Source organism: Lactuca saligna, chromosome 4 (genome assembly GCF_052625555.1).
Source record: "Lactuca saligna cultivar CGN05327 chromosome 4, ASM5262555v1, whole genome shotgun sequence".
Taxonomy (NCBI): domain Eukaryota; kingdom Viridiplantae; phylum Streptophyta; class Magnoliopsida; order Asterales; family Asteraceae; genus Lactuca; species Lactuca saligna.
Window position 1 is genome coordinate 267,650,994 of NC_136420.1, and position 21,829 is coordinate 267,672,822.

A 21,829-nucleotide genomic window follows, 5' to 3' on the forward strand; every position below is an offset into this window, starting at 1 on the left:
ACTACAAGGAAAAGACCCTTTTACGACGCGCAAACAATGACACTCACTGATTTATGTTACGCAAAAGGGAGTGACATTAAAAACGTGTTATCTCTTCAAAAAATTTAAGGATGTATGTCACACATTATTTTGTGCCCTTAAATTAGTGTCTAAAAAAACACGGAGGGCACCTATAATAAAATGTGTGTCGTCTAAAGACGTCACTTTATAAATTTTAATGGAACGTGCGTTCCATCCGGGGGAAAACGAAATCCTAAAAAATTAAAAATCCCGCATCTTTTTCTTCTTTCCCTCTTACCCATATTATCGACGCTCCTTCCTTTCCCTCTTGTCTCTCTTGGTCACTACCTAGGGTTTTTATTGAAACGTAGAATCGATTGACTGAGGTAACCAAAGGTCAAGCGAACCGGGAAAGGGTTTTCAGTGAAATCAACTGTTACTCTTTGAAATCGGATCCAATCCTACCTTCGCCCCATCCTTCTTGTCTCTATCAGTTGCTACCTAGGGTTTTTCGTGAAAGCTTGAATTGATCGACTAGGGTAACTAGAGGGTAAGAGAAGTAAGAACGGGAAGCAATAAATCCAACATGCACTCTCAAATCGATTCTACTGGACAAGGTTTCAATTTGGGGCTCTCTACATTCTTATCAATTCTACTTTCATTCAAGCTTACATCGGATTTTTTTGGTACACAGTAACCGAAGCTTACAATCTCGTCGATTCCACTTTCTCTCCCGAACAAAAATATCTCATATTCTCTAAAAGCCCTAAACCAGCCACCGCCGGCTATCACCTCCACTATCGTTCATGTCATCTTACTTCCCAGATGGTCTGTGTGTGCGCGGCAAGACTGAACAGAAAATGGGAAAAAAAGAAAAAAACAAGCAGAAAGAGAGAGATAGAGAGAGAGAGAGAGAGAAGATAGTTTAAGGTCGAGGAGAAGATGCATCAGAGCTATGGTATTGTTCTTAATGTATTTTAAAAGCACAGTAACCTTATTATGGGCTTGAAGAAAAACATGATCGTTTCCTCTGTGTTTCAGTTCTAGATGGTATGGGTTCACCCTGATATGGTTTAGAGAAGTGTACGTCATCTCTGAAGATCACAATCATTCATACCTTATTTTCAATTTCTCTCTCTCTCTCTCTCTAAACATTTCCTCTCTTCTTTCTTTCTAAAACCCCAACCTATCATCATTGCAAAGGAATTTTTGTGCTGTTTCCACCATTTGTGTTGGACGAGACCATTTTTCAGTTGACCAAGCTTTGAATTGAAAAAAAAAGAATTTTCGTTGTGCTGGTGGCTGACAGACACAAAAGCTAATCGGTTGGGGCTTGTACAACTCGCGCTCTATGTTCAGATGGAAAAGAGGTAGGTGTTTCCTTGAATATCTATCTATCAGTTTACCAAGAAGAAATGAATTGCTAGATTTTTATTATTAATTACAAGTGTCATCACTGAATCTCTCAACATTGGATTTGATTAGAGTTGGTATAGCTTCTAGTAATGTGATAAGAGCATCAGAAGATAATTGGTTATAAAATCATATTGTCTACTAAAACTTAAAAATATGATATAGTTCCTTCTTGATGTATGAGTTTCCTATTCTTTAATATTCTGATGCAGGTCACTTATATTGAGATCAGACCTTAGGGAGGTGTACAAACTAAGTTATAGTTTGTAGGCTTCTCGATAATCCTGCATAGTCAGCAGTTGAGTGGGCAAGGGAGATCATGTATATTTTTATCTCATGAAATCCTGGAACTTTTGTTGCCCTGATAAAATTTACATTGTATCCTATGGGTGTGGGGTATTTATCAATATCAGCAATCTGTACAGTGTTGAGCTTTATAGGCCTCCAATATTGGACAAATGTTTCTTATGTGAAACTAAAGTCAGATGGTTGATGGAATAATTCAGAAATAGTTTTTTTAATTGTTTTATGTCATGTTTTTATGTGCTGAATAATTCAAGCCATGTTGGCTGTTGAAAGTCCGAGTCTTAAGCTAGTAGGGGTAGTTGCAGAAATTTTAGCACTATTTCATGTTTAAATAGATAGCTAGTGGTAACGTTGTATTTATCACTTTTCCTTTTTGAGTTTAGTAAGAAGAAAGGCTCCAGAAAGCTGCAAGCTTTAAGCACTTGTGTGCTCTGTCTTTTTCCTCTTTTTGCCCCTGTTCCTGTTCCATTGATTGCAGGCTTGTAAAAAGGCCAACAAGTGGTATCAGAGCATACCTGGTACATGCCTAAGTATCAACCTAGAGAAGAAGAGATGGCAGGAAGTGGCAACAATGGGAATGGTGACAAAGACGGGCAAATCACCCTGCACTACCCAATGTTGACAAGGAGCAATTACAGTGCATGGGCAATCAAAATGAGGGTCTTTATGTTGGCCCAGGGTGTTTGGGATGCAGTAGAACCCAGAACTGCTAACACCCTCGTTGAAGCAAAGAAGGACAATATGGCTTTGGCTGCCATTTATCAGGGGATACCTGAGGATTTACTAATGACTTTGGCGGAGAAGAAGACTGCTAAAGAAGCCTGGGAAGCCTTAAAAATCATGTTTGTGGGGGCAGATACAGTGAAGGTTGCAAGGATCCAAACACTCAAAGCTGAGTTTGAAGCCATGAGCATGAAAGAAACGGAGAGTGTTGATGATTTCACCGGAAAAATCATCAACACAGTCAGTACATTAAGAACCTTGGGGGACAAGGTAGAAGAATCTCAAGTTGTGAAGAAACTATTGAGGGCAGTTTCATCCAAATTTCTTCAGATTGCCTCGACACTCGAGCAATTTGGAGACTTGGAATCGATGTCCGTTGAGGAAGTAATCGGGAGGCTTAAGGCGTATGAAGAACGTATGAAGAGCTCATGTGAAAGCGATGATCGGAAACTCTTGTTGACTCACAAAGAGTGGTCTGATAGAAACAAAAAGAAACAAGAGGGTGATCCAAAACAAAAGTCAAGCCGGGGTGGATTTGGAGGTTCTCGTGGAGGTCGTGGTAGAGGCAGAGGAAGGAACGGTGGTGGCCGTGGTGGTCGTGGAAGGGGAAATTCACACCATCAGAAAGAGGGAAGCCAAAATATGTCAAGTAACCGAGACAAAAGCGAGATTCAGTGCTATAATTGCCAGGAATTTGGGCATTATGCTGCCGAATGTAAAAATCCAAAGAAAGAATGAAATTACGAAAGTAATCTAATTCGGGAAGATGAAGATGACGAACCTGCTTTGTTACTCGCAACATATGAAGATGGAAACAAGGTATTTCTGAATGAAGAAAATATCAGTCCTCGGCTACGAACTCATGGTAATTCTCAGAACTCGTCTCGTATTTGGTATCTTGATATGGGGGCAAGCAATCATATGACAGGAGACGAGTCCAAGTTTACAGACCTGAACAAGACCATACAAGGTTTTGTAAAGTTTGGCAATGAATCCAAAGTACAGATTGAAGGGAAAGGCTCAATCGTATTTAGATGCAAAGATGGTGGGAGACGAAAACTGAATGAAGTTTACTACATTCCTGATTTGTGTAGTAATATCATTAGTTTGGGACAGTTAGCAGAAGGAGGAGATGAAATAAAGATTAAAGATCCTTTTCTATGGGTTCGCAACTCATCTGCAAGATTGTTGATGAAGGTCCGTAGATCAAATAACCGACTCTACAAAATAGAATTAGAGGAATTCGGGGCGGTATGTCTCAAAGTCGAAGTTGATGATTCAATGTGGCTGTGGCACAAACGAATGGGGCACATCAATTTCAATTCCATGAAACAAATGGTGGAAAAAGGAATGATCAATGAAATACCAAAATTCTCAGTACTATCAACACCCTGTGATGGCTGCCTGGTGGGTAAGCAAACGAGAAACCCATTCCCAGCACATACAAAGTTTATAGCAAAGAAAAGACTCGAACTGGTCCATGGTGATCTGTGTGGGCCAGTCACACCTCCTACACCCTCCGGGAATCAATACTTTATGCTGATTGTTGATGATTTCAGCAGAGTAATGTGGATACATCTGATGAAAACAAAGGATGAGGCACTACAAGTGTTCAAGAACTTCAGAAACAAAGTTGAGACTGAAACAGGGGAGAAGCTGAAGGTATTACGAACCGATAGGGGAGGTGAGTTCTTGTCAAATGAATTCACAAGGTACTGTGATGAAACAGGGATGCAGAGACACTATACGTCTCCTTACTCTCCACAGCAAAACGGAGTAGTAGAGAGACGGAATAGAACAGTACTTGAAATGGCTAGATGCAACCTTAAGACAATGGAAATGCCTGATGTATTATGGCGGGAGGCTGTAATCCACTCTGTTTATATCTTAAACAGGGCACATACAAAGGCTTTGAAGAATGCAACTCCATATGAGATATGGACCGGGAGAAAGCCACAGGTGAATCATTTGTGTGTATTTGGTTGTGTAGCTCATATGAAGGTTATGAAAGGTCACCTAAAGAAGCTGGAAGATAGAAGCATTAAGCTAGTTCACCTTGGAGTTGAAAAAGGCTCAAAAGCCTATAGGCTATTGGACCCAGATACCGGAAGAATGTACGTGAGCTGTGATGTGGTATTTGAAGAAAAACGAGCCTGGAATTGGGAAGATAGCATGAAGATCAAAGCTATGCCAGGAATGAGCTTCACCGTTGAAGGCTTTGATCTTGAAAGTGAATTCTTTGATGATGAAGAAGAATAGGGACAATGGGTGCAGGACACACCAGATCAAATCGGGTCGCAACAGTCAAACAATTTTGACCAGACAAATGAATCGGGTCACCCGAACCCGGTAACCCCAAATACCCCGGTAAATTCCCCAATCACACCCAATTCCCCCATTTCTCAGTCCCCCCAAAACCCTTCGATAAAGTCTACCACCACTTCGAGCTCCACCGGCGGTGGTGCTCCCAAACGCTATCGAACGCTCACAGAGCTGTATGATAGCACTGACGAGATTGTTCTACCCCCTGAAGAACTACTCTTGACTCACAGCGATGAGGAACCGGCATCGTATCTCGAAGCAAGCAAAAAGAAAGAATGGCGAGAGGCGATGGAGGCTGAAATAGCCTCGATCGAAAAGAATAACACTCGGTGCTTGGTGAATCTTCCAAAGAATCGAAAGGCCATCGGATTAAAATGGGTGTTTAAGCTGAAAAAAGATCCAGAAGGAAAGATTGTCAAGCACAAAGCTCGGCTTGTGGCGAAGGGGTATGTACAGAAGCATGGAGTCGATTTTGAAGAGGTGTTCGCACCTGTGGCAAGGATAGAGACAATTCGTCTCATTCTTGCTTTGGCTGGGTCAAGCAGATGGAAGGTGCACCATTTAGATGTCAAATCGGCATTTCTAAATGGCAATTTGGAGGAGGAAGTCTTCGTCTCGCAACCTGAAGGATTTCAGAAGAAAGGAGAAGCTCAAAAGGTTTTAAAATTGTCGAAAGCCCTGTACGGCCTCAAACAGGCTCCTAGAGATTGGAATGCCTGTCTGGATCAACATCTAAAGGCTCTCGGATTCAAGAGATGTGCCTATGAGTACTCAGTCTACACAAAGAAGGAAAATGGGAATGTTCTAATTGTAGGTGTGTATGTAGACGACCTAATAGTGACAGGAAACTGCTCAAGGAATGTAGAGATGTTCAAACACGACATGAATATCAAGTTTGAGATGAGTGATCTCGGACTGTTGACATACTATCTTGGCATAGAGGTGAAACAATATAAAGGGGGAATTACACTCAAGCAAGAAGCTTATGCCAAAAACCTGTTATCAAAGACAAAGATGAAGGATTGCAATCCCACAAGAGCCCCAATGGAGCACAAGCTCAAGCTGAGAAAGAATGGAGAAGGAGATTGGGTCAACCCCACTGAGTATCGCAGCATTGTTGGAGCATTAAGGTACCTAACTCACACTAGACCAGATATCACCTTTACAGTGGGAATTGTGAGCCGTTATATGGAAAAGCCAACAAGTCAACATTTACAAGCTGTAAAACATATACTCAGGTATATAAAAGGTACGTTGGACTTTGGCTTAAGGTACACAAAAGGGGAAGAAAATGTAAGTCTCACTGGTTACACAGACAGTGATCTTGCTAATGATCTAGATAATAGACGAAGTACAGGAGGCATGGCATATTATGTGAACAATAGCCTGATCACATGGGCATCTCAGAAGCAAAGGTGTGTAGCCCTTTCATCTTGTGAAGTTGAGTTCATGGCTGCTACTCTAGCAGCTTGTCAGGGGATATGGCTAAGAAGACTTCTGAGAGAGATAACAGGTCAAAATGTACCCCCAGTTGAAATAAACTTGGATAACAGGTCCTCTCTTGACCTGATGAAAAATCCTGTCTTCCATGGAAGGAGTAAGCACATAGATATTCGGTTTCATTTCATCCGAGAATGTGTAGAAAATGGGGAAATTTCTGTGAAATTTGTGCCAAGTGAAGAACAGAAAGCAGACATTTTAACAAAGCCACTTGGAAGACTGAAATTCGAAGTGATGCGTGATCTACTTGGAGTAATGAAGGTATGACTTCTGAATTAGGGAGGAGAATGATGGAATAATTCAGAAATAGTTTTTTTTAATTGTTTTATGTCATGTTTTTATGTGCTGAATAATTCAAGCCATGTTGGCTGTTGAATGTCCGAGTCTTAAGCTAGTAGGGGTAGTTGCAGAAATTTTAGCACTATTTCATGTTTAAATAGATAGCTAGTGGTAACGTTGTATTTATCACTTTTCCTTTTTGAGTTTAGTAAGAAGAAAGGCTCCAGAAAGCTGCAAGCTTTAAGCACTTGTGTGCTCTGTCTTTTTCCTCTTTTTGCCCCTGTTCCTGTTCCATTGATTGCAGGCTTGTAAAAAGGCCAACAATGGTTTGATGGGTGAAAACCTTCTCCACCCTAGTGTTGCCAACTGTGTATTTGAACTCTTGTTGAGTTCTCATACCATAGTTGCATTAGTGGTCAATTTTGTCATCAACATTTTTATACTCATCATCCTCTCCCTTAAGGTATTTAACTTTTCTAAATTTTTACACTGAGTCTTGATTCTTTTTGATGATATATTTTGTCATGCAGACAATATTTTTTGATGACCTGCATGCAACTGAATCACGGAAAATGGTGGAGAGACTAGTTAATTATGTTATCTACAAGGGAACCAATGGTCAAGGCTAAGAAGCTCTCATATAACCATCTTTTCCATCTTTCCTGCCTTAGATCTTGGTACAATTCCATATCATATTTTTTATCTTTATTTCCATTAAAGTTTATATATATATATATATATATATATATATATATATATATATATATATATTTCATTTGATTGATGATGTGGCGCATCTTCAAAGATTAATCATACTTGCATTTATGGTGGGGTTCCAAAGGGTCGTCAAATTCGTGATTTACAGAAAGGTAGGTAGTGATAAGCTCAAACATATCAATCAATCTTCCAGGAATTGAACGCATTGAAAGCTGAATTAAGGTCTGTATATATATCAGCATTTTCTCATGGGTAATATTTTACTTGCAGTGTGTGATCGTTCACCTATCTTTAGGTGGGGAAGTGTTATGGGCTGGTCAACATCGCAAATCTAGTCTTGGCTATGCTGCAAGATACAACATAGACAACATGGTAATTTTACTCTCACTTACATATGTTTGTCTTTTTTATATAAATAAATATATAAAGAAAACTAATTCCTTAATCTGTTGCAGGTTGCCTCTGGACAAATAGCCAGCACTGAACTGTTGCTCTTAGGTATGTTCAGAATGTGTTTGAAAAGGTAACAAACTCAAATTTTTCAATAATTATATTTGTTATGAGATTTAATTCAAAGTTATCAATAATTAATTGTGATTTTTGTCTCATTTTGCATAGGTTTTTCTAGCAACTGATATGATGTACAATTAAGCTTTTTAAATCTGTTGGGACATACAACAGCTATCCATGCTGGATGCCTTCTACTTGTGGGCCCATTTCATGATTACTGGTTAATAGAAAAGAGATTCGACATGTTTAAATATGATCTTTCCTCTATGGTAAGTAAGAGTATAATTATACAACTATAAACCAATGATTGTTAACAGAATCATGGCTTTATCTGTGTAGTGTTTTAAAGTCTCAAATCTTTGAGTTTCTAACAACTATCAAATAAACAATCATTTGCTATTCTGCATTGACTCTAAACAGAAGGGTAAACAAAAACAACAATACCCAAATCCCATATGAAACATGAGCCCTTAAATGGAGGATCAAAGTAAGAATGTAAATACTATACAAAAAGCACATATAGATCAAAAAAAGATGATGTGTATACAACACTTGATGAAAAAAAACATGCCATTAGTGATATACAACAAACACTTGTTATTATTGCATTTGGTGTTTAGTTAAACTTCAACAAAGTTGCACAATACAAGAAACTTACACTTGAGGAAGCAGAAGAAAAGATAAAAAAAAACAGAAGGAAAACTGCAGATGGGTATGAAATATGGATGATGAAAGCTGCAAACAACGGTGCAACTGCTTTTGGTGAAGTTGAAAGGCCTGATGACAAGGAAGGTGGTGGTGGCAGAGGGCGTAAAAAGAATAATGCAAATGATGATGAAGGGAATGTGTCAGATAGAGGAGAAGAAAATGAGGATGAAGAGTTTGCAAGGAAAAATTGACTTAGACTTAATAAAAGAGGAGGTGATGATGAGGAGGAAGGCCCTAGAGGTGGTGATCCTGATTTTGATGATGATGATATTGAGAAAGGTGATTGTTTTGTTATTTGGATAATGGAATGGAATGACACATTCCATTTATTACTTAAATTTGAATTTTCCATGAAAAATGAAAATAGGTTGTTTGTTTATTTGTTCTTATATGTGAGATTTTAGGTGATGACTGGGAGCATGAGGAGGTTTTCACAGATGATGATGAAGCAGTTGGTAATGATCCTGAAGAGCGTGAAGACTTATTAGCCCCTGAAATCCCTGCTCATCCTGAAATCAAACAGGTTAACTTTAAAAAAACAGATAAAATAAAAATATTGTTTTTTAAAAAATTAAATAATATATATCCAGGATGAAGATGATAAGAAAGAGAATGAAGAACAGGAAGGAGGACTGAGCCAATCTGGCAAGGAGTTAAAGAAGTTACTTGGGAAAAACAATGGTGTCAATGATTCAGAACCAGAACAAGATGATGATGATGATGATGATGTCAGCATATTTCTTCATTTATTAATAATAACATATAGAGTAAATTACATTTTTAGTCCCTGAGTATAGCTGATTTTTACAATTTTGTTCTCAAAAATTTTCATTTTACTTGGAACTGGAATAAGTAACGTTGCAAGCGTCTCAAATGAGGACCATTGTCGCAAGATAAAACATTTTGGGACGAAAATAGCAAAAAAGCTACATTTCAAGGACCGAATTGTAATTGACTCTAAAATATATTTGGAAAACATTTAATTTTAATTTTTGTTATGGCCCATGTAGTTACATCAACACACGTAATCCATTTGTCTTTTTCTCAGATTTTTCTTCATTTGAGATAATTTCATATCTATTTCTGGAAATTGCTAGACAATTATGTATAGAGCACGAGCTGATGTTTTCCAAAATGGCACAACACTCCCTGGTTCATCTATGAATAAAATTTTAACAGTAAGTTTTTTTTTTTGTTATTTTAACAGTAAGTTTTTTTTTCTTATTTCAGGTAATTTCTAGACAATTATTTCATCAGACTTCTCTAGAACTCAACTTCTTGTCTGATGTCCCAGTTTATTGGTTGGAATCCAAATGTCTACTCAAATTTTAACAGTAAGTTTTTTTTGTTTTTTTTTGTAAGTTACTTTTACTAATAACAATAGATAATCACTTTGCTCTTCATGGGATTTTAAGTTATTATACATACAAGAAGGCCCTGTCATAAAGGAATGGTATACAACTGCTATGTAATTCTCTAGTTTCTGCTTACTCTAAGTTTCTTATATGCTAGATTTATTTTTTCATTTTCTTTTGTGAAGTTGTTGCTATATTGCGAAGTCGTCCTTTTAGTGATGTGAAATGATAAGATCCGTTACAGATCTGATCTCAATAGAGGAAATTTTGTACCTTTCTATGGTTTTTAATATCACGTGTTGTTACTTGTTAAACTATAGTTGCTTGCTAGTTATTGGTGAATTTTTGGCCTCACTAAGTTGGCAAACTGTAGTCGATTGCTACTTAATCATTGTGAATTTTTGGCTGAACTACTTAAGATCTTTCAAGAAATAGACTGTACAGATAAAGATTCCCTCTGTACCTCATGCGCAATGGTTATTTATAACTCTTATTATTTCATTTCTATCTTATTCTTCTAGTAAGCCATCAATTCCAATGCAGTCAACTGTTTTTTAGAATCTTTATGATTTGTATTTAGTTTAATCTTCTATCCAGACCAAATTATCCTTGAAAGGACTTATTAATGATCATCATTTATGGCATCCTATGAAATTGTTCATAATTGGGTTGTTAATGTTCCTGTTTGTTTTCATTTATGCAGGTAACAATCTTGTTGAATTAGAGGTGAAGAACACATGGCTTTCTGTGGACCATATGAATCAGATGTTAATGGTAACAAGTTTAACACTCGATTCCATACAATCAAATGTTAATTGTAACAAGTTTAGCACATGTGTCTTTGTTATACATACATATTAGGAAGGTATATCCGACTTTGGACATGGAGGCTGATGAAGGAGACAATTACACACATATTCCAGTAAGAAACAGAGTTGGATGATTATTTGTTAGTTTTATAGGAATGTATGACCCATGTTCGTAATGTATTATTTTTGTTTAACATTTGAATGATTCTTTGTATGACATATTATAATTTGTGCAATTTATTTTATTTTATGAGTATGAAATTTTATTTTATATTATGCAATGGATTGTATTTTTGTATATGGTATTTTATTTCTTATGAAAAATTAATAAATATATAAATATATTTTTTTTAAACATTTAAATTTACGATACGCAAAAATGTGTGTCATCTTCGTTTATGACATGGCCTTTCTTGACAGGTGTTTTAATGATACGCATTGTGTGTCATAAATTCGTGTCGTAAATGCGCGTCCTCTATAGAGGATGCGCAAAGCGCATCGTCTCTCGTTATGACATGGCCTTCCTTCACGCGCATTTGCGCGTCGTCTGAGCGTTTTACGACGCGCAATGAGCGTCATAAAAGGTTGTTTTTCTAGTAGTGACAACTAATTACTTATTTATCTCTATCATAATAGGAACCCAATTAAGTCATACCTTAATTTATCATGTTAGATATTGTACTCCTGCTACAATAGTGTCTAAAACTTTCACCATTTTTTATAATGCTTAAATTTTACATGTATCTCAAACATGTTTGTAAACCTCTAAACCTTTGGTCTTTAAAGACCATTCTACAATTGAAAAACAAATTTATTTCTAAATCAATTTTCTAGGTATCAAAGCCAAATCTCAAAAGTAAATATTACTATAATGCAGTTAAGTTAACTAACTCATAACTGCAACAACTCTTAAACTCTACTCATATAGCTGAGGGTTTTGCATTTTATTATCTATTATCATCATACATTCTCAATGTATGTTTACTCTCTGATTCTAATCATCCTTACTAATAGTATTTTACTTATTACAAGTCACAACTCTAGACTCCTTTCAACTAGTAGTATGTAACGTCCGCAGATTCAGGCTAGACAACTAAGAGATAACAAGCGTTAAAAATGACTTTTTAAGAGAAGATCATTGAGGAGAAATACTTTGAACAAAATTTATAGTATATGTGAGAAGGTTTCGGTACATATAAAGAGCGCTAAAATCCGACTTCATATGAAGAAGTTATACTTCTTCGAAGTTTCGTGATTAAACAGACTCTACGTATCATAAAAAGTGAAATTTTTATAAAGTACTTTTAAGCCTTAGTAATCTAAATTAAATTCATGGTATTTATTAAACTGAGAGTATGCATATAGAGAATATCCAAATCACTTTAGTAGAGGAAGTTATGATTTTTCGAAGATTCAACGCAATAGCACGGGCATAGAAATCGAATTTTAGATTAGTTGATTGTTAGTCAAAATGATCGAAATGAGAATTGAATATATCATTAATAGGAGTTTAACTATAAAAAGACAGTCGAAAATGGAGTCCATATGTAGAAGTTATGAATTTTACATGGTTATTAACGGTGTAATCTTCTCAGACTGTTAAATTTAAGATCGGTCAAGAATTAGCCAATAGGGTCAAAAGAAAAGTATTAGTACTCGAAAATACTTGCGCGCGGATATAAAGAACATCAAATCTAGAGCTGTTATACAAAATTTATGAATTTTGAAAGATCTACAGTTTTACTAGCATCCGGTTCCATGTGTCAACACCAGAGGTGAAACCTTGGTGCCTACGCATGCTCACAACATGAGAGGCATGTCTCATGACGTGAGAGGCCTCTGGGCAGCCTATAAATAAAGTTGAATTTCACTCATTTCTTCACACATTTCCATTCTATTCTCTCCCAAACCCCCCAAGGTCCCAAGGCCTTTCTTTAGCACTTTGTAGGTGTCAGTAGCGAAGCTCTGGCACGCTAGAAATCCCCGAGCATTAGAGTTTTTGGTTTTGAAGTTTTGCCCGTACAGAGTCTGGTTTCTCGCTAAGCCACTTGTAAGTTAAGTTATGCTTACCGTACTTTAAGTATAACATATGTTTAAGTTCATTATCGTTATTATGAACCTGTAAACAAGATTTATTAATGATTCCAAATCATTATACTGATTGATCTACTTAAAGGAAAGGTTCCTAGAATGGTCACGTTTTCTTGGTTGTTGGATTTCAGAAAAGCTATATGCCGAAATAATCCTACATCCCAACTGTCCAGCCTGGCTAATCCTTATTTGATACTTCTTGTAGTATACTTTGAATTAATGATGAATATACACTAATAATTCGTCGAAAGAAATATTAGCCTAAGACTCATTGATAATAATACTAGGTTAACTCAAAGGAAAACACTATTGCTAGGAGCGAAGCACTATCTGAGTTTCAATTCATCACTTTAACAAGTGAGTGCATAGTCCCTTTCATGAACACAATTTTAGTATAGTTAATAATTAAAGTATTAGATATGTGTTAAGGAGTTTATATGTGAAATATTTTCTATTGCCTGGGATATGTGTTAAGAACATATCTCATAATATATGATGCTTTAGGAATTATAGAATAGACCTAACTTAATTAAGATGAATATTGAGTGGTATCTCCTTAAGAGTATGGGTGAGATATACATGGAGGGTAGTACTCAAAAAATTGTCTTTGATTCGAGAGCATGCATTATACATAGCCATTCGTCCCTAGTCCGAGAGTATGGATTGGACATAGTCATTTGGTATTGATCCGAGAACATGGATTAGACAAAGTCGTTCGTCCCTTTTCTGGGAGTATAGAATAGGTACATTCATTCATTGTCCGAGATTATGGATACCAGATCCTAGAGTATGGATTGGGTAAAGCGATTTGTTTTAGATCCAAGAGTATGGATCATGTCATCATGAGGATTGGGGTGGGGTAAATTACTTATATGAGGTGAAATTATATCTTGCGAGTTCTAAAATATATATGTTATAGCATTGTGGGATAGAAATCCCTATGTACTCACTAGTTTTCCAAACCTAACTCACTTAGCTTATTGTATCACATGTAATGATATGAAAGATGCATTCTGTTGAGAGATTCAAGGAGTATTATGCTATTAGTTTAACTTTTGTAAGGCTTGTAATATTTCGTTATCTTATGTTTCTGTATTAACAATTACATGCCAATGTTTTAATATAAATAAAAAATACACTTCATCAGAAATACTTTGATTATATCTATAACATATTTTTGGTAACAAATTTTCCAATATTATTCTTCAAAAATGATACTCTGACTTTTAAATAAGTATAAACTAATCGGTCTTTTTTGGCCATGAAATTGGGGATGTCACAGTTGGTATCAAAACATTATTTTTAAGTGAAATAGAAGTAAGGATTTATTTCTAGTCTTAGATTAGAATGCTAAACTTTGATCGTGAGGTGTGTGCCTATTATATTTTAGGTAGTACACCTTAATTAAAATAAGCACTATCTTGCTTTTGGATTAGATGCCTAATTTTCTTATTGTGCTAAATGACCTTTGCATGCTATATATATAAGATGCCTTAGGTAGGCTATCTAAATTGATTTTATTAGATTTAATGTCTATTACCAACCTAGAGTTAGGGAATTTTATGTGTTCATGTTTCTAAATATTTAATGAAGGTATTAGAACTAGCATATAACTTTTCGGAGTGATAAGGAGTATTACGTGTCTAAATCTTCTCTATCTTAAATTTCTCATCTTGAACAACTATTGCGGTATACGGAACGTCAAGATAAAGACTCGTATCGGACTGAGAAAATTGAGGAAATAAGAAAGCTAATGATAGTGAATGACACCATTAAGAAGATATCGTAAGAGAGGTGTCTTGCCTTTAGAATGCGTCTAATAAATAATATGTATGGTGCGGGAGAAGTCTACTTTCGATTAGCAGAAAGAAATAACTTTTGGTATAATCTCAAAAGCTATCCCATCGTCTAAAATTTCCACCACCAACCAAGTTGAAGCAGAATTACTTTTAAAGACACGCATGAAAAAAAATCCTAGTGGAGACTAGGGAATTTTTTATGATTGTTTGGACACATTCGTAGGAGGTAATTTTTTTATCATTTTAGGAATAGGACATAGTGGATTGCAAGATAATACTTGGGACGAGTATAAGTAGGTGTGAAAGGAAATAGAGGCCTATATTAATGGAAACATAGGACGCGTACTTGGTTCAAGTGAAAGTCACAAAGTTACTAAGTCTCTAAGTAATTGAGCTATTTATTTTTCATTTCCATCATTACATTTGTTTTGGTTACGACTAAAAAAATAAATATTCTGACCTTGGTATTCATATCAAATCAACTCTGACTAATCTACAAAGTAGATGTAGCGTCTAACTTTATTAAAAACAACGAAGGAAAAGATAAATCGAAGCGATCAGTAGAGGTATCGTTTTCGCCGTTAAGATCAAACTGCCCATAGCTAGAAGTGGTACATGGTAGAATGTGATTAAATCACATTAGAACATGAATGGAGATATCCTACATGCAAAAGTTTTAATCAAAGAGGCTTGAGTCTAACCGTTGCATCGTACGATAAGAGGTCATTAGAACATGACCCATCAGTATGTTACGGTAATTGAAGTATGGACCTTAATTTAGGTTTAGTCTATTTTGGAAGGGGCATGATTCTTCGATGGAGATCAACTTCAAAAGAAAGAGTAGGTACAACACTGTCAGTGGTCAAGAGGTCTATGAATTAGTAACTCATTAGAAAAGACATGAGAGTTACGATTTTCACCTAGGATTTAAAGGTAACGTGTAGAGTCACGATACAATCCTTTCTTTGTTGACGATTTCGGGACCTAATCATCCTAAAGGGAAGATAATTGTAACGTCTGCAGATTCGGGCTAGACAATTTAGAGATAATAAGCGTTAAAAATGATATTTTGATCAAAGATTATTTACGAAAAATAATCTTAACAAAAGTTAAAGTATATGTGACACCGTTTCCGTACATATAAAGAACGCAAAAATCTGACATAGTATGAAGAAGTTATGCTACTTCGAAGTTTCACAAATAAATCGACAATGCTCTACGTATCGTAAAAAGTGAAATTTTGATAGATTAGTTTTTAGATTTAGTAATATGAACGAAAGTCATAGCATTTATTAAACTGAGAACGTGCATATAGAGAGCATCCAATTCTAACTTTAGTAGAGGAAGTTATGATTTTTCAAAGTTTCAGACCAATAGTGCAGGAACAGAAATCGAATTTTAGATCAGTTGATTTTTAGCCAAAATGATCTAAATGAAAATTGAATATCTCATTAATAGGAGTTCAACGATAAAAAGATAGTAAAAAATGGAGTCTTTATGTAGAAGTTATGAATTTTACACAATAATTAACAATGTAATCTTCTCAAACTGTTAAATTTAAGATCAGTCAAGAATTTGCCATTGAGGTCAAAAGAAAAGTTGTATCCAGAAATGCGTATGCGTGTATGTTAAAAACGTCAAAAACGGAGTTCTTAGGAAAATGTTATGAATTTTTTTAAGATCTGTTGTTTTACCAGCATTCGGTGCCATGTGTCAGCACCAAAGGTGAAGCCTTGGTGCCTTCACATGCTCGCAACATGAGAGGCATGTCTCACGACATAAGAGGCCATTGGGTAGCCTACAAATAAAGCTGAATTTCACTCATGTCTTTACAACTTTCCATTCTATTCTCTCAAAACCCATACCCTCGCCCACCCCCCCCCCCCCCCACCCCAAGGTCCCAATGTCTTTTTCTAGAACTTCCAAAGTGTTAGTAGCGAAGCACCAGAGTGCCAGATAGCCCCGAGAAATAGAGATTTTGGTTTAGAAATTCTACCCATATAAAATCTGGTTTCTCGCTAAGCTAATTGTAAGTTCAGATATGCTTATTGTACTTTAAGTATAACTTATGTTTAAGTTCATTATTGTTATTATGAACATATAAACAAGATTTATCAGTGATTCCAAGTCATTATACTGGTTGATCTACTTAAGGCAAAGGTACCTAGAATGGTTACATTGGCTTGGTTGTTGGATTTCAGAAAAGCTATATGTCGAAATGATCTTGCCTCCCAACTGTCCTGCCTAGTTGATCCTTACTTGATTGATCTTTAAGTAGACTTTGAATTAATGATGAATTCAGACAAGTAATAAGTCGCAAGAAATATTAGACGTAGACTCACTAATAATAATACTAAACATAGAAGGAAAAGACAGTTTCTGGGAGCAAACCGTTGTCCGACTTTTGAGTCATCACTTTAACAAGTGAGTTCATAGCTCTTTTCACGAGCATGATTTTAATACGGTTATTAATTATTGTATTAAATATATGTTAAAGAGTTTATGTGTGAGATATTTTCTATTGCCTTAGATATGTATTAAGAACATATCTGATAATATATGATGATTTAGGACTTACAGAATAGAGCTAAATTAGTTAAGATGAATATCAAGTAGTATCTCCTTAAGAGTATGGGTAAGATATACACAAAGGGTAGAACTCTAACATTTGTATTTGATCCGAGTGCATGGATTAGATATAGTCGTTCGTCACTAGTCCGAGAGTATGGATTGGGCATAGTCATTTTTCATTGATCCAAGAGAATGGATTGCACAAAGTCATTCGTCTCTAGTCCAGGGGTATGGAGTAGGTACAGTCATTCTTCCCTGGTCCAAGACTATGGATACCTAATCCAAGAGTATGGATTAGGAAAAACCATTTGTTTTAGAACCAAGAGTATGGATCGTGTCGTCGTGAGGATTGACAGGGTGGGTTAAATTGTTTATATGAAGTGAAATTATATCTTGCGGGTTCATATATATATATATATATATATATATATATATATATATATATATATATATATATATATATGTATGTATGTATGTATAATAACATTATGGGATTGAAATCCCTATGTATCATAGGTAGCGGTATGAAATATACATTTTGCTGAGAGATTCGAGGAGTATTAGGCCATTAGTTTAATTACTGTAAGGCTTGTAATATTTCATTATGCTTATGTTTTTGTATTGACGATGACATCCCAATGTTTTAATTTAAATATAAAAAATGCATTTCTTAAGAAATACTTTGATTATATATTTAACTTATTTTTTGCAACAAATTCCGCAATATTGTTCTTCAGAAAATGATACTCTGATTTTTAAATAAGAATAAACAAATAGGTCTTTTCTTGCCATGAAATTGGGGATATTACATAATATTACAGTTACTACCATTCACAATCGATTGTAGTATTTGGCTATTCTCAAATAATAGTATTTCTCTTACTATTATATGTAGCTTCTAGCTACGAACACTCACTCATCCCAATTCGTCATCCAATTCTCCATAAAGACATAATTCAACTTTAACTCTAAAATAGCTCAATAACTTTATACTGTCAACCGAATTCGTCATCCGATTCTCCATAAAGACATAATTCAACTTTAACTCTAAAAGAGCTCAATAATTTTATACTCATAATAAATACAAAAGAATTTTTGAAATCCTTTGTTTCGCTATTTCAATAATTTTATACTCTTAAATCTTAAGTCAACTATACATATACGGAATAATGTATTGTATAATCATCAATAAACTCATCAATTTCTAATAACGGTATCAATTCTCTAATGATATCTTATTTAACTCTCATCGATAACATATCTCAAATTCTCATGGTCATTTTTCATGATGTGCTCAATTAGAAGCTCCTCTTCTTTGAATGTTAATCGCTCTCTCTTCACTTATGTTCTCATATAACATTGTGCTCTTATTTATTACGCTAGTTGCATTATTCGCACAGTGTTTCACTTAATCTTATTCAAACACATCTTACATTTTATCTAGGTTTAAACAAATCACATATTCCTCATATGTTTTTTAATAACCCTAGCTCATCTTTTCATAACCGTATCGCGTCCTCTAAAAGCACACAATGTTTTCTAATTAGTATTTTGATTATAGCAATCTACTTCTTAATTGTGTCGCGGTCTCTCCTCAGTCGTGCCGCGAATCTAAAGTACATTGTCATTTTTTTCTTAAAGTATTACTTTGATCTCTTCGGGCACGGGTGACTTTAATCGAAAGGGAAAATAATCCCAAAGATTCCAATCAAACACATCATTCTCAATATACCCCTCAACAACTTTAATTTACTATCTCTATTCACTCAATAGCTCTAAGTAAATTATAATCATTTCCTTTATTGGTAGCTTTAACTATAGCAAGAAAATTGTCTCATCTTACCTCCAGTTAAGCATATTTAACATATACTTCTCAACCCTACTAAGCACCATATATTATCAATTACACTAACACTAAATGGGTTATCTCATATACAACTCATAGATACCATAATTGCATAATGCCTAGAAATTTTAGAAATGATAATTCATTTCAATCATTCACACATACCAAGTGTGTCACATATACTCTCTGTATACGCCTCACATTACTTATTCTTTTATAGCATTCTACCTTTAGACGTGTCGCGGGCCAAATGTATTGGCACCATGATATATCAAAATACATTGCTACTTTTAAGTCTACTATTACAATTGCACTCCTAAAAAACTAAGTTAATTATTCGAACACATTCGTATATCAATAGCACATTCTCATTAGTAATAGTTTTAAAAATATAAAAAATTACTCATATATTCATGGAAATGGCTAAAACGTATTTATACTCAAATTAATCTCGTAATGTCACTAACATATAAAGTTCATATAATTATAGGCAACAACTCCATGATGCCCAAAGCTCATTTATAATGATAATAGTTTTACAGCTACTCAAGCCATCATTTTAACTAACAGTTCTCAATAATGGATTTAGAGCTACAAAACATACCATTACAATCGTCATAAGATACACATTATGTGACCTCAATTATGTTATTACTCGATATCACAAGAAAATCGGCATATGATATATTTTATTTAATAACTTTACTCCGCTATACACAATTTTGACTTTGTATTCGCGATACATATTATAAGAGTTATACTCAGTTTTTTACACTGTATAACTACAATATATTTATATCACACTTGCTCAAATTATTTTGCCACAAAATACTCGTTAGGTGGTTTACCATACTCATTTTATCTACACATCGGATATTGTCAAAAAAAAAATCTTTATTCAAATCTTCGTATTCTATTATAGTAGTAGTTAAAATTCTTAGTCTTATTACTCAACTCTCACACTTATAATATTATTTGATAAAAATTAAGGTATAAATACCACAAGATTTTATAGTTACATATAGTAGTTAACTAACTTAAACTTGTATACTTAAATTAACCTATACCCCTTTTCACTATTTATTGGTTTAATTTTAGGAAATCTGATATTAGATACCTGATTCACTCAAACCATGGCTCTAATACCAACTTGTAACACCGTAACATCCCGAAATTCAAGAGCAAAAATTTTGTTTTTAGTTTAACAATTCAAAAAACTAATAGCATAAAAACATCAATAAAAACATCCCATGTCAAAACCCAAGTGTCAATAATCAAATCAGGTTATCATAAACCAATACCATTGTGTAATCCCAAGGATCTCATGTGCGGAAAACATAGTGTGATTCGTTGCGATCGAGCTGGCTCCTTTCCTTTGAAAACGAAGTACCTGAAACCAAAACTGAAAACCGTAAGCATGAAGCTTAGTGAGTTCCCCAGATACCACATACCGTATATATCCATTGATCTATACATGTTGTGAACCATACATATCTGTCATATATCAAATAAGTTGCTATCTGTCACACATAGTATTTTCGTTATGCCACGAGATGCAACGTGGTCTTTCTTGTCAAACCAAGGGCCACCCCCAGGGTCTTACAAACAAGTGCCAAGAGTCGCCTCCTGTTCATCCATGCAAGTATCACAAACAAAACTAAGATACATACTACTCTATTTAGCTAATGAGCATACAATGTGCCAGGAGCCACCTCCTGGTCTTTCATACATACTGCCTAGGGCTAACCCCGAGTCTTCCTACCATACATAATAACATAGTGTGCCAGGACCTACCTCCTGGTTTTTCATACATAATGCCTAGGGAAAATCCCCGAGTCTTCCTACCATGCATCAAAAAAATGGGTTGGCATTGGTGCCTTCAACCCATTAAAACAGTGAGGAGACTCACCTCGTACTACTGAAGTTCGGCTGATACACTTCTGGCTACTAACTGGCAATTCCCCGAACTGCTGATCCTTCGGCTCCCCGAGTTACCAGTACCACAATAACACCTAGACCAAAATACCCTCAAAAGTTAAACTAGGTCAACCTTGGTCATAGTGATAAACAACGGTCAAAGTCAACGCTCCGAGTTGACCCAAATCGCCGAGTTACTCCATCAACTCGTCGAGTTCTAATTCTTAAAATCCTGAAATTGCGATCCAACTCATCGAGTCAACCCCTTACTCGCCAAGTTCCCATGATACACATGGTAACGATTTAGCGAATCAACTTGTCGATTCATTACTCAGACTCGTCGAGTTTTACCATAACAGAAAACTGAACAACTCACTTCGACTCGTCGATTCCCTCTCTAAACTCGTCGATTCCCTCAGTTTGTTTGGACTATCTTTAAGGATTAAGCCACTTTTCTTCAAATCCAAGCTCTAAACTTCGAATATACTCTAGAAATGACCTTATAGGGGTAAAGTTTCCAACTTTACCCGTTAATACCCTTGCTTAATGGATTTCACTCAAACCCTAACTCTTTAGGACCTAGATCTTGGTCTACTAGCCACCCACACACCAAAATAATGCATACCAATATAGATCTGGACCCAAAGCAACTCATAAAATTGAAAAGCCCTTGCCTTTTTCCTCCATGCATGGACTTTTGAGCTAAAAAGGCCAAAATAACACTCTATTGCACCTTTATGCCATAACAGCCCTTAATGGTTCAAGATCTGAGAATATAATCCTCTGGGACGTCTATTCATCACATGTTAAGCTAATTGGACCAAAAATCCTCATAAAAGATAAAAGAAGAGATCAAAGAAACCATTGAGCAAGGTTAAGCTTTCTTACATAGAAATGATGAGAAAGGAAATGTGTTTTTCGATTTACTTGCTTCTTCTTGGATCCCCCAAGCTCCTTCTTCTT